The 15,280-nt window shown below is 33.8% G+C and overlaps 1 pseudogene; it reads right to left on the bottom strand.

The window, feature by feature from the left end:
* Positions 1 to 4,349: 4,349 nt before the first annotated feature.
* Positions 4,350 to 15,243, bottom strand: LOC113691546 (beta-amyrin 28-monooxygenase-like; annotated as a pseudogene).
* Positions 15,244 to 15,280: the final 37 nt, after the last annotated feature.

The following is a 15,280-nucleotide window of genomic DNA, read 5'->3' as shown; positions in this document are numbered from 1 at the left end:
TGCAGTACACACTTATATGGATTTTTTTAGAGAAATCACATATTGTGGCATTTGGTGGAAATCTCGTGATGACTTGATTAATATATCTATCAACTCGACCAAATTTTCGAGAAAGATTACTTCAATTCTGCACTTTATACATCTCCCTTTTTTTTTTTTTTTTTTTCTAATTCATCTTTATTGCGTGGAAGAAGTAGGTAGTTGCTCAAGTCTCTGGACTACTTGGGGCTGGATAGAAGATGAAGGCCGTCAAGGATCCTATTACTTGTGAGTTTCAAGCATGGCTTTTAATATTATTATTGTCTCAATCTCTAATATATTATTTCATTCCTTATGGCAATCAAGAAATCTGTTAAATTGTCTCATTGGTATAAAGTCAACACTCATTTGCCAGATTTGCAACAAAATGACTGGAGAAAAAAAATCATTCTTTTTTTTTTCGGAGACGGCAACTGTTATATAACTTAATCTATTCTACACTAAAGGGGAAAACCATTCTCATAGATTGACAATGAAGTCGTGTCAGTCTCAACTTTTGACGTCAAAAGGGCTTAAATTTACATGTTTACCAACACCGTGATTGACCTTGAATGGATTAACTTTATACATTTTAAAAAAAAAGTAACAATGTAGCAAATAGGAATATAGGATCAAGGGAAATGAATAAGGATTACAGGTTGATAAGGCTGGAGAGATTATAAGTAGGAGATTTTAGATTCAACATTCCTTACTTATGCCCCCCCCCAAAAAAAAAGAGGATAACAAGGAGTGTTGGAAAAAGTGGAGGCTTGATTTGATTCATTAAATTGTGAAACATTACTTTGCTATGCAATAATTTAATCCTTGAAAAAATGTTTTTGCTTTTTGAAGTGTTTATATATCCATTAATTTCCTCCAAATTCAATTAGACATGCTTGTTGCTTTTGCCCTTATTTTAATTACAGACTACTTAGAATCCAAAATTACATTTCAAGGACTAAGGAGATGAAGTTTCGAAATTCTATATAGCTCCCTGTGCAATTAACCATACAAATAGAGGAAGCATAAGAAAAGTACATTATAATGTAATTTCATTGTGGTTCTTAAAATTAATTTTGTTCACATGAATTCTGTTAATTTGCTGACATTTCTTGCATATTCACATGTGCTTCATTATTGAAAGTTTGTCTTTGTCTTTAAAGGCTAATTCCGATATACATATATATATATATATATATATATATATATATATATATGTGTGTGTGTGTGTGGATGCGCGCGATTACAAAATACAGGCTTTATTTGGCAAGTGAGTTTTTTAGGTATTTGTCTAAAACTTTACTGTAGCTTACTGGAGAAGTTTTTAAAATTTTTTTTGAAATGTATAGTTTACAAAATTTGGAAAGTTTTTTTAGGTTATTGTAGTTAAAGTTTTTAAAAAATTTATAGCAGACAAACTTGACAAAAAACTTGGGATGTGTATAAGCAACTCGCCTAAAACCAGGGCTCAGTTAAATAATTATGAATTCATGATTCTTGTCAATTTGCAAAGAAATTTTATACCTGAAAGGCTAAAGAAAGAAAAATATTAATTGAATTGAAGTGATTCTAAACTCTAACCAAATAGTACGTGATTGATTATATGTTCGACCCAATATGTGAAGCTTATGACATGTTCCTCCTCTATATTTATTTTAGTCCAGAAGCCCATCTCAATCAAAGATTATGGAGATGGATTAAAAATTAAAAAAGGTGAACGATGACTTTCTGAAAGGCAACCTTTGCTTACTGAAAAAGGGTGAACGATGACTTTCTACACTGTTACTGTGAGTATATTATCTACGACTTAAATTTCATTTTTCACACTGTATCATGCATTTAGACCAACACGTATAAATTTTTTTTTTTTTTTTTACAACTTAACCGTACGCAAAATTAATCCATACAAGTTTCAAAGGCCTAAGGTATAGAAGGTGGTCACATTTTGCTTTTCACTACGCCCCATATTTGCAATAGAAATCAAACTTGCAAACGTTTCTCTCTTTTTCTTTTTTTTTTTTATCGCAACAATAACATTTCTATAACCTCATTTATATTATTCTAAAGAGAGAAGGAGCGTAAAAAGACTGTATAAGGGTTAACAGATATACAAATCTGATTAGATCAAAGGGGTGCTCTAACATCTCTTTTGAACTTTTTAGCAGATATACAAATCCGATTAAATCGAAAGAGATCCAAAAAAGTGTTCTGCCATCTCTTTTGAATTTTTTTTATTACATGTGAGATTCGAACCACCAATCTATAATTCAAAGTGAGATTTAATTCTTTTTTGGTGGCTACTAAAGTATGTGGGACTTAATCCCCTTTTGCAAACGTTTCTCAAGTTGGCCCGTTGTAGGAGTTGTAGATAATTAAATAAATCAAGATTTTATCGTGACTGCAGTTTTAGAGAGATGCGAAAACGAAAGCCTATCTGTAATTAGATTTGTTATAGTTTGCCGTTTAAGGCCCAAAGCAAAAGGCCGAAATAATTTAACCAACCATATGTATTGGGATTGCGTTTGTTATCACAATCATAAATATTGCCCCGAATTGTAAGGTCCCTTTATCAATAAAATAGGAAAGGCCGACGCACCGCCTACGTCCACCCGGATTTTTGGAATTTCAGTTTAATTAATAATGTTTTTTATGAAAAATATTTGGATTGTGATTTTTTGGCTGAAAATTTTTATGTTTTCTGCATATATATCTTTCAATTATGTTTTTTATTTCATGTATATCAAATCGTTATAGTATTTTTTTTTTTTACAAAAACTCTTAAAAATAGCAATCCAAACCGAAATGTTGGATCACTTCAATCATTATCAATTTGTTTTGAAATGAAAACCTATTTTCCTTAACGTGGTAGAAGAGTTAGCCCTAAATCACTGCCAGTCCTGCTCTAATTCACGAAGCCCATTGTTGGATTTGTTCTCGACTTGTTGGACTCTATTTTCACTGGGCTCTGTAGTTGACTCATTGGGCCTTGTGACGTTTTTCTTTCAAATCCAGTTCTTTAACGCATTTTAATGTGATATTGTCATGTATATACAATAAGGTAGAAATTGTAAGCGTGAGGAGTAGTTCTCGAGGCAAGATTAACTTATTAATTGTTTTTTTAAAAAAATAAAAAAAATAAAGCAAAAGAGAAAGTATTTCTCTATAATTCTGTCATAATTTTTCTTCATAATTTCTATCGCATTCTTTTTTTTTTTCAAATTACCAATGGAAAGAGGTGAAAGTCGGTTACAAGTTCAGAAAATACATTTTAATTGAAGACAAATGTTAGAAATGTTCCTATATTTTAAAAATTATATTTTAAATAATAAAGTCTCGATCTTTTTTTTTTTTGATATGTTTATGTTTAATCTTTTAGCTAATAGTCGTAATTTTATTTGTGTGGCGTAGCCAAAAAAAATAACATAATAGAGATACTTTTGTGTCATTCACCAAATTGTAACTTTTTGCTCCTATGTTTTTTCAACATAAGGTTAAAATTGGAATCCGATTTTGAAGTTTGATATGATCCAATGATGAATATCGAGGATTAATTCGAAACAACCAATTTTTTGCGTTTTGTCACCAAACCGAGGCTTTTAACCATTTCTTGTCCAATAACCGATGTCTTCCCTTGTTTTTTGACATAATCATTGCATACTCTAGGTTTTCTTTCCTTGATTTGATGATCAAACTTCAATGAAATTTCCATTTTTTTCGCCTACAAAAGTAAATCATCCAAACAAGTGAAACGAAACCAAAAACTGTCAACATAAGTTCACATGTGCTTAAGTATTAATTTATGAAAGATTTTCATCCTCAATGATACTGTTTTAGGCTAAACATGTTTAAAATCACATGAAATGGCCACAAAATATAGTGCATAAAATATCATTATCATCAATCATGTTGCGGGGAAATGATAACCAAATTAAACAAACATAATCTTTATTGAACTTAAACATGATCCAATGACTATGACTTAATCTTCAGTGTTTTGTCCTTTCTTTGTTAGATTTGAGAGGTAGCGATTTCTTGAAATTATCCCTCCTTATATATTAGATTTGAAATTTCTTAGGTTTTTTTTGTCAGGTCTCAGCTCGAAATTGAGTTTAAATAGTTGAATAGGATATCTGACGGTGTTGATAAGAATAGATATTTATTCGGCTGTTGGCAATTTAACAATTTGGAATCTATCGAAATTTCACAGTGTAATCCTTATCATTTTTCAAAAAATTTGTTAGACTCAGCGTTTTGACATTAGAAGTAAATGACATGAAACCATGAAAGGCCGATTTGACATTAGGAGATGAACCCTAAGAAGTCGAGCCATTTTATGCTTTGTGCGCAAAAAGACGCACTAGAAGACCGTTTGCAGGAGTTGGCATTGGATCAACCACAATTTTCTCATCTGCAATTATTTTCGCCCACTTGAATCTCTTCACCAAATGACGCATGAAAACAAGAATTTCCAGGCGGGCATACTTTTTTCCGGGGCACATCCTAGGTCCTCCACCAAAGGGTACAAATGTGTAAGGTGCAGGTCCTGATCCGTCAAATCTTGTTGGATCAAACTTCAAGGGCTCAGGGAAGCATTCTGGATTTCTATGGGTTGAATTTGCACTCCAGTAAATCTTCCAGCCTTTGGGGATTGAGAATCCATTGAACATGAAATCATTAAGAGCTTCTCTGAATGCTCCTTGAAGAGGAGGAGCAAGTCTCAGCACTTCGCATGCCACGCTCCATGGGTACTTCATCTTCTGAATGTCTTCCCAGTTCAACAATTCACCAGGCGCTTTTGAATTGGCAATTTCCATTTGTTCTGTTTAGAACAAAGAAAGTTTGTCATAATCAGTATTGCTATAAGTTACTCTTATGGCAGTTAATAGTCCCTTTGGTGATGTTCGTAGTTGGAGAAGCAGTTAAAAATTGGGAGTGATGTTCAGATCGCTTAATCAATGGCTAAGTTAATTGGCAGGCTTCTTTTGACTCCCAAAGTACGTGAATTGTGGCATTGTAGAAACAGAAGTCCGACCCAGTAATAGAGAAAATGGTATAATGACCAACTCTTCTATAAAGGACAATTCTAAATTGGAACAATTAAAATTTTCTGCTTCTATGTTTAGGATGTTGTCATGCAATAAGAGTGCGATTAATGCACATCTCCTTGAAGTAAAAAAAAAAAAAAAAAAGTTTTTGTGCACTTGTGCTTTACTTTTTGTTACTTTTATCTATCCATTTCAACCCCAACAAAAAATTAGAAAAAAAAAAAAAAGAATCCAAAAGGGTTGTTTTTGAGTTGAAACAGGCTTACCCTTGTAGACTGACTCTGTGACGATCTCACCTCCTCCAAGGGCATACCCTAAGATTTAACGGATCACCTGTTCAACTCTCGCCAGAACTCACTCACTCGCGTCAAGAAAATAAGTTGCAACTTCAAAAGTAAAGAAGACTACAGTTCCTAAGTTTAGAAAGTACATTTACATTCACTGCTATTTCAACCATTCACACATATCCGAATATAACAAGAAATTCAGGTTCTAGTTGTACTTTTAACCCTAATCGAGCACTAGCACTAGCAGAATTACAAAAGTTAAAAGTCTAGACAAAATTAGCATTTCCAGCTTCACGCCTATGTTGGAACCCCTGTAAGGAAAACAAAAGCTAATAGAATGAACCAAAACTCAGTGAGATTCCAAAACTTCATGCAAACCCAAGTAGCAAGTTGGCCATATGTAAAACTTGAAATCTCAAAATGAGCGAGTGTAAAGTTCATAAAAGAAACAATAACACTACAAGTAATAATCATTTTAAAGTATAAGGATACAGATAGCTCTCAAGAGCCAAATCCCCGTTGCATTGCTTGATCTGAACCCGTTGACACTCTGTCAACATTTAAAGAAGCAAAACCATGACCGTAGATCTCCACTTTACACCAGTTTCCATCCACCAATCAACCTCCTTACTGGACCCGAACTTTAAAGTAAGAGTGATGGTAATACTCGAGTATACCGAATCCGGTGGACCATATCCAAAGGATTATACAATAAACAATAAACAGTACCTATGGTTTGCCAGTCTCCTCGACCAAGCTCTTACTGGCTCGATTCGATTGGCTAACCAATAAAGTGAGGATAAAGTAGTGAAACGGGATGAGAGGCACCTCCCACTTGGATTGAGTGTGTTAAATGTTACCATTCAGTACTTACAAGTCAAGTACAAGCACCAATACAAATACAGGTCAATCAAGCTCAAACAAGTATGAGATCATTCAAGAAGGGGAGGACGAGTGTGATAAAGTACACCGTCGCCTCATCCAAACAAGTCAAGTATTATTCAATCGCATTAGTAAATCATTTCATTCAAAGATCAAGTTCAATCATGCATTGGAAAATACTCACCAATGAGTTATTGCTTTTCAAAATCACGCCCTAGTTCAACTCCTTGATTGGAGTCCAAATTTGCGATAAAATATCGTTTAACAGTTTGCAATCAATTAGGGTTCAAAATATAGGGGTTTCACTTAAAGAAAATCAAATAAATAAAACTCATTGAAGTAGTATTCATTTCACTTATCAAACTTGAGAAAAATCATGCTCGCTCTTTTGGTTTTTATAAAGAAACGTTTAACATTTATAAGTTCGCAACTTGGTGTTAAAAATACTAGAAAATCGTATTTAAAGTGGTCGCTACTTTCACCTTAAAAGTATATGAGTTTTGGCAAAAATTCAACTTATATACCTTTACTAAAAGAAACTTGAATACCCTAGACAACCAATGTCCAATTCATCCCCGAATCACCGTTCAAGTTCCAAGTTCACTCACTTATCTCTCGAATAAAAATTTGGGCAGCATACCCTTTGTATTTGTCCAATTTTCCAGCCATTTAAGGCTTTATGTTTTTCCTCAATTCAACCCAATTCAAACACCACCAATAAATATATCAAGATAGCTCTGTATCTAGGCTAAAAAATCCAAATATAACTCATTTCTACCAAATATTCAACCACTACCAAAACTAGAAATTTCTCACCAAAGCTGAAAATTCATCTTTTAATGCTAAAAAGTCACAATCATGCCATTAATCACCTCACAAATTCTATATGCAAGCCCAATACGAACATTTTCTAGTTAAACAACATAATCAAAGCTGAAAAATATAAAACCCTAGCTGAAAATTTTCGCTAAACAACCCAAAACTAGAAAATCATTCATAATACTCCAAGATTCAAAGCTTCTATAGAATATTTAGCAAGATTAAGAAAAATAAAAGGAAGTTTTAGACTTATACCTTACAAAACCTTTTTGAAAGTGAGGAATCAAGCTATTTCTTCCAAAATTTTCACCACACCAAGCTTCCTAACACCCTTGATGCAAGTTTAATCGGTTTAGTTTTTGTGATTCAACTCAAACAAAGCAAGATCAAGGTGGAAATGGAAGGTTTCTCTCTCTTTTATCTCTCCCAAAATTCGGCCAACACAAGAGGAAAATGAAGGAAAATTGGCCAAGAAGAAAGATAAGAAGAAAGAAATGGTCTTGGTCAACCAACCCTTTGGATTGCCGACACTTGGTACCCTTGTTTTCTTTCTTTCTTTTTTTTTTTTTTCTTTTCTCACCTTTCCTTAGTCAAAAATGGTGGCTGATTTAAGGGTAATTTAAGGGAAATTAAATGAAATAAAAACAAGGAGATTAGGGTAAGAAAGTATTGGTCAAGTGAAATACTTAACCGGTAACAAACTGTGCACGTCGGTTCAAGCCTATTTTCCTTAACTCTCTCGTACTTGTGTTTTAACTTATAATTCACTAACTTATTATTAGCACTTCTAATCACACACTTCCTCTTACTTAATACTTGCTTTTATTTACCAAATTTAGTACACACACCTCACCAAATGATCACACTACCAAAATACGAAAAAATCCTAATTTGCTCTAACTATAAAAGTAAAAGTAAAACTCTCGATTAGATTATATATCACAACTATCGAGGGAAGAAAATTAGTAGTAAAAGCAATTCTAAATTAACTTATTCAAAATAAAAGAAAATTATAAGAAAATATAAGCAAATTTTCAAGTCATCACAGACTCCTTCATAGATCTCAGGCAACTCAGCAAGATACTTGACAGTGAAGGTGCATGCAGAGCTTCCGGTTTCATGTCCTCCAATGAGCAAACCAAGAATCTTATTGTAAGCATGTGAGACATGGTATCTTGAGTAGGGGATGCCTTGCCATTTGCCAAGTCAATCTTCCTCTACTTGATAATAGCCACGAGCATCTGTCTGATTTTATCAGATGCCTTAATAGCCTTATTGAATGGGATTCCGGGCAAATCAAGAGGGACAGAAATAAGCCCTGATGCCAAAACATTGAATGGTTCAAGCAACTTACCAACATCAGTTGGTTCCTCGACGCTCACAAACAGTCAGGAAGCTATCCAAAATGTGTAGTTCTTGCAAAGAGGGAAAACCTCTACTTTATCTTTATTTTCCCAGCTACAAGAAAAATGTCTTCCTGCAATATGATCCATGATACTGATGTAACGTTGCAAAACTTCAGGTTTCAGGAAGTTTGGAAGTATCTTTCTCATCTTAATGGCTTTTCTTTTGACGAAGTTTGGTTTGAAGATAGGAAGACCTTGTTGACAGAGTCAGGCCACCATGCCTGAACAAGCTTATTCTCATTTGAGAACAAGAACTTGTTTCTTGCAGCCCTACAAAAGACAGCAGCTTTCTCACCTAACAGATGAGTCCTGAAAACATTGGAAGAATACTTAGCCATGTGATCAAAAATGAATTTTTCAGGATAACCCTTCCAGCCGGTGGATAGGAACTCAAGGTTTTCTCCGATCACTGGCCATCCTGTTTTTCCTAAAGGCAAACGCCCTACTGGCCATGGTTTGAAGACTCAGTCGAGACCGAGACGACTCGGCTGAGTTGTTACTGTCTCGGCCGAGTCCGATACGATACCGAGATACTTGACTCACCGAGAAATCGACCGAGACGTCACCGCGACGGGTTAAAATGGCCGAGTCACACCGAGTCAGTCCGAGTTATCCCGAGCCAAGTTGAATTCAACAAAAAACCTTTAGAAAAAAAGGAAAAAAGGATTAAAAAAGGGAAAGAGATGCGAGTGGGGGAGCAAAGCTTTCCATTTACAGGGAAAGAGATGCGAGTGATGGGCACGTTATAAAAAACTTTGTGGGGCCTTCTTTAGATTAATCATAGTGTTCCCTATTCTATTACTAGACATAATTGGGACCAGCTCATCCCGCAGTACCTTTACTTTTCTTTTCTTTTCTTAGTACTGTCTGATTCTCTAAGCTCTTTTGCTTTGTTTTCAAACTTTCAGGCGGATTTGGTTCTTATCTGTTAGCTCTAAATAAGAAGACATATGAGCAGGTAGGAGTAAGCATTACGGGAAATCCTCCGGGCAGCTACAAGGAACCTGGGATTGGTTGGATGACCGGTTACTTCTATGCAATTAGTTTCATTGGTCTTTTTGTGTTGATTCCACTCTTTTAAGGTACATGTTCACGAATGTATATGACATTTGTCTTTACTGTTGGTTTTGTTCATTTTCCTATATCTTTTGTTCATCAGATATGCTGCAATTTGTTAAGTTTAACATCTTTTTTGGTCAAGTTTCGCTCTTTTTTTTTTGGGAGAAATTTGCAAAGTTGCATTCATATCTGTGATTTGGATCCTACTCTTTAATTAGCTGCACTATAATAAATGGATACTTTCGAAAATTCCAGACTTTGTGCAAAACATTCATATACTGGTATATGTGTATCCGATATAGCAGCATGACCAAATGATGGGAGGTTATTCATCGTGTCATCCAATTCCACTCTTTTAAGTCTTAACATAATTTGCTACTGTCTTGTTGTTGGACCACAATATTCACTAATTTATTTTGGGCCAAACATAAGTTAACAAATCTAGCTAATTTGTGTTGTTGAAATTTATTTTGGGCCAAACATAAGTTTAACACTTGTCTCACATATAATTCAAAGTACATAATAAATTAGTTCAAATTCATTTGATATTTAGTGAAAATATTAAAATAACTGTTAGATCTTTTAATATAAAATTTTCTGAAATGCAGTAATAATTTTAATAAATATTTAAAAATTTGAAGTTCTTTTAATAAATGAAAAAATGATCATTGTTGCAAGTTTACATTATAGATTAGATGTTTAACTTACTAATATAATAGAAATAATTTATTACTATTATAAAATGTCAGAAACTACTTGTTGTATTTTTTTCATATATCTTTAATTATTTTGTGTTGTATTAATCATTTATATTGATACGTGTAATAGTTACAATGACGAGCAAGGATATTGGTTGGGAACATGGCAAACCCATGGGTGGGAATAGAAAAATTGTGAGATGCAATTATTGTGAAAAACTAATGCATGGTGGCATTACAAAGTTGAAAGAACATGTCGGTCATGTCACGGGAGAAGTTGAACCTTGTCCAAGGGCCTCAAGAGGAGTTAGAGATGTAATGAAAATGCATCTAAAGGCTGGTAAGATTCAAAGAGCTACAATAAAACAGAAAAAAGAAGAAATATTGAACTCTCTTCAACAAGAAAATATGTACAGTAATTTCAACATGGATGGCGACGAGGACGATAAAGACATTTTTGAAATTGATGAAGAAAGTAGGATGGCGTTGGAAAAAAAACTGATGAAGCAAGCAATTAGAGAGAGCTAATACTTGCAATTTTTAGACGAACAACGAAGGTATTCAGTATCTGAGAGTCGACCTTCTATGTTTATGTCAGGTATCATTTGTAAACTAAAATATTATAACAAATTTGATGTCATTTTATTAAATATAATTAAATAAAGTTGTAATTTATTCATTCATTTTTTATTTGTTAAACATTGTGAATTTTAGGGAATATGGGTGCTGGCACTTCAAAACCAACGACTTCTGAAAATAAAAGAGGATTGTCACGTACTTTCAGTGTCAGACAAGCGGATGAAATGACAAGCAGAGGAATGACTCACATATGTTTCCTTCAAAACAAAAATCAGTCAAATCAATGTTTGCGGCGGAAAATATAAAAAGAGTTGGTAAGGCAGTTTCAAAGTTTTTTCATTTCGATGCTATACCATTTCATGCAGCTGACAATCCTTATTATCAATCGATGATTGATGAAATTGCCAAAACTGGTTTTGATATTAAAGGCCCTTCAGCTTATCAAATCGGAAATGAATATTTAGACGAAGAATTTGAAGAGCTTGAGAAGTATCTTGGAGATATTTATGATACATTTTCAACTTTTGGTTGTACACTTATGTGTGATGGGTGGAGCACTCGTACAAAATATTCAATAATAAATTTTATGGTATACTGTGATAGGCACATGATATACCATAGTTCAGTTGATTGTACCAATGTCAAGAAAACTGCTGAATATATTTTCAAGTTAATGGATGAGGTAGTAGAGGTTGTGGGAGAAAAAAATGTTGTGCAAGTTGTGACAGATAGTGAATCTAGTATGAAATCAACTAGACAACTGTTGATGAAAAAAAAGAAAAAATCTGTTCTGGTCACCTTGCGCTGCTCATTGTATGGATTTGATGTTGGAGGATATTGGCAAAATACATAGTGTAAAAGAAACTATTGCTTAGGGAAGAAGATAACAAGTTTCATATATAACAGCGACAAAGTAGTGAATCTGATGAAGACATATACAAGAAAAAGGGAACTGCTACATCCAGGTATCACTAGATTTGCAACTGAATTCATTTTTATGAAAAGTCTTCTTCGGCATTCTACAGAACTGAAAAAAATGTGCATCTCAGATGAATGGGTAGAGTTCAATAACACTACCAAGAGAAAAGCAGAAGCTATTAAAGTAGCTGAGTTGATATTGGGCTTGTTTGGCACGCTAGTTTTTTACCAAGTTTTTTAGCTACTAGTTTTTTAACAACTTTTGCTACAGGAACTCCAAAATTTTTTTATCTACACACTTAAAATATCCAAAACACAACAAAAAAAAATTTTTCTTCCCCTTTTCTTCTTCTTCCTCCCCCACCACCACCTCCGTCGCCGGCTCCGGCGTCGATTTCCGGTGCGGGTGCAGGTCTTCTTTTTTTTTTTTTTTTTTCCTTTTTTCCCTTTCCCCCTCTTCCTCCCTTGCCATCCTTCTCTCTTGTCATTTTTTTTCTCTCTGCATCACCCCCATTTCCTCCCCCACCTCTCTATGAAAAAAAAAAGAAAGAAAAGAAAGATGGTGAAAAGCGGGAACGGGAACAGGGGAGGCGGGGCAGAGGTGGTGGCGGGGAGAGGGCGAAGGTGGGGCAGAGGGGGTGGGGAAGAGAAGGGGAAAGAGAGGAGAGGGGTGGCGAGAGGTGGCATTGGTAGAGTTGCTGCTGGGGGTGGTGGAGGTAACGGGGAAGAAGAAGAAGAAGAAAAGAAAAAGGAAAGAAAGAAAAAGAAAGAGAAAGAGAAAGAGAAAAAGAAAAGGAAAAAAAAAGTTTTTCACCTTATAAAAACTTCTACAAAATTTTTCACCTTACAAAAATTTCTACAATGCACTACAGTAAAGTTTTAGACAAACTCTAAAAAAACTCAGGTTCCAAACAGGCCCTTTGTCAAAGAAGTTTTGGAAAAAAGTTAGAAATGTGTGTGCAATAATGGAACCTCTGGTCAAAGTTTTAAAAACTATTGATCAAGATAATAAGCCAACATTGCCAATTATTTATGAGGCAATGGATAGAGCAAAAATGGCTATTCAAAAGTCAGTGAAATCTTGGAAAATGATTTGGGAAGTGATTGATAATAGATGGTACAATCAACTTCATCATGATTTACATGCGGCAGGTAATTTAAAATATTACATCCAATTTAAATATGTAATATATATGTATTTATTTATTTTCTAATTGTGTTATTTTATTGTATTTATCATATTTTTTGAACCCGATCTTTCAATATTCTGGAACTTGTGAGTTTAATTTGGATGAAGTTCGAAAAGGGTTGAAGAAAGTCATTACAAAATTGGAGCTAAATTTAGATGCACAAGTTCATTCAATAAATGAGGTATTCTTTTGATTATTTTATTTATTTATATTAATGAACAAATTTTAAAATTTTAACACCTGTGTATATACTCTTTTTGTAGATCAAAATTTTTGTAGACAAAAAAGGAGGATTTGAAAGTGCTAATGCAGCAAGAGCGTAACCAAAATCTTTACTAGGTTTCAACTTAATTCATATTTATATAAACATCTAAATCATATTAATGAAGTTAATATTTTTATAATTTTAAAATAATAATAATAAATTATTATTATTATTATTACTTTGTTTGTTTAGCTGAATGGTGGCTTAACTACGGTGAAGATGCGCCAAATTTAAGGAATATTGTAGTGAAAATATTGAGTCAAATCTGCACATCCTCTGGTTGCGAGCAAAATTGGAGTACATGGTCATTAATTCATACAAAACTATGTAACCATTTAGCAGTTAAAAATTGCATAAATTAGTTTTTATGCATTACAATATGTGATTAAAGGTGAAAAATTTGATGCATCAAAGAGATACTGATGATTTTTACAACCCAATTGACTTGAATCACATTTTTTACCAAGATGATATATTGGATGATTGGATAAGAGAAAATGAACAACCCGCATTGCCTGAAGATAATCTGGATTGGTTGGATAAGGGCATTCATCAAACTGAATCAGAAAGCAGTGAATATCAAGAACATGACAATGATGGTTTTGGTGATACATTGTCCCAATATATTACCAAAAAAAATAAGAAAAGTCTTGCTGAATCCTCAAGTAGGAAACAAAAAAGTAAGACTAAACAAACCAGTAAGCATACTGTTCCATTATCTTCAAATAAAAGTGATAGCAGTAATGATGATGATGACAATAGTGACAATGGAGATGGAGGGAACAATTCTTTCAAGCATAGTGGTGGTTACAATCAAGATAGCCAACAAACAAGAGGTATGTTATGGGCTCAAGGACAAGATAATTATTATGCCACTCAAGATACTGATCATGACTATCGTCCTGGTATAGAAGCACAACGTCAATTCCTCAATAATTTAACTTAATTTTCAAGTGAGGATACTTTCTCTCACCATTCAGGGTCGCAAAGATATAGAGGAGTCAATGATCAGATGCAAAATTTAGGTATACACCCAATCTATGAGCATGAATCTAGTCAAAACTGCAGTACTAGTCAATTGGGATATGGCTATGACCAATCATATGGAATCACTTCTGACTATTACAGTGGATATCGGCCATTTGATGGATCTGAACAGGTCGAAAGGTCCACTAGCATTCATGGTAGTGGATACTATGAAAAAGAAATAGATAAATCTCATGATGGTTCTTCTTTTGATTCCAATAACATTGGGTTTTATGGTCATGATTCTACTGCATCATATGGTACTAGCGATAGTGTTAACTATCGAGGGTTTGGATACTACCATCATACTCAGCAATTCATCTCCAATCCAGAAGTTCTTCCGTCTAATGATTATGGAACATCTAGTCAATCCTCACATCCAGTAAATACTCCAGATAACTCTTATACACTACCTACTCAAGATCCTATGCCACTTCCACATCTGTTTTACCATTCATCGAGAAATGAGGGTGATTTTGAACCACATCGTCATTCTACTTGGTATTAACAAGTACGATAATATAAAGTACTAGTATATCTTTTTACATATTTGCCTTTTATTTAATATGATTTCTTTTTATTTTTGGCAGGAGATTGATCAAAATATTCCAACTTTATGCTATAAATAAATCTTTAGTTTGTATTGTTAATGGTTGATATTACTTTTGCAATTATTAGTTTAAAAATTGCGGTCTATGTTATTTTGATTTTATTTGTGACGCCATTGTCTTAAATAATTAAAAATACTTATTGTGTTTAATATGTATAAAAATAGTACATTTTACAAATTTTCTTTTGCTATTTTTTATTATTTTTGTTTAGCATACTTTTTTTATATTATTAATAATTTTTAGAATATTAAATGCTTTAAAATTTGCATCTCACTGAGACCGCAACCGATATGCCGAGACCGATGTGGCACGTTCCGAGCTGGAACCGCGACTTTGAACCATGCTGATGGCCCTGATTTGTTCTTGAATAAGAGGGAGTGGATTGCAAAAGATACAAAGGCCAAAAAGAAACTAAGAAGGGTAACATATAAAAGCTCCATCTTTTTGGCTTGCGGGGTTGCTAGACGCTTAGCGTAG

Source organism: Coffea arabica, chromosome 6c (genome assembly GCF_036785885.1).
Source record: "Coffea arabica cultivar ET-39 chromosome 6c, Coffea Arabica ET-39 HiFi, whole genome shotgun sequence".
Taxonomy (NCBI): domain Eukaryota; kingdom Viridiplantae; phylum Streptophyta; class Magnoliopsida; order Gentianales; family Rubiaceae; genus Coffea; species Coffea arabica.
This window is presented reverse-complemented; position numbering and strand designations above follow the sequence as displayed.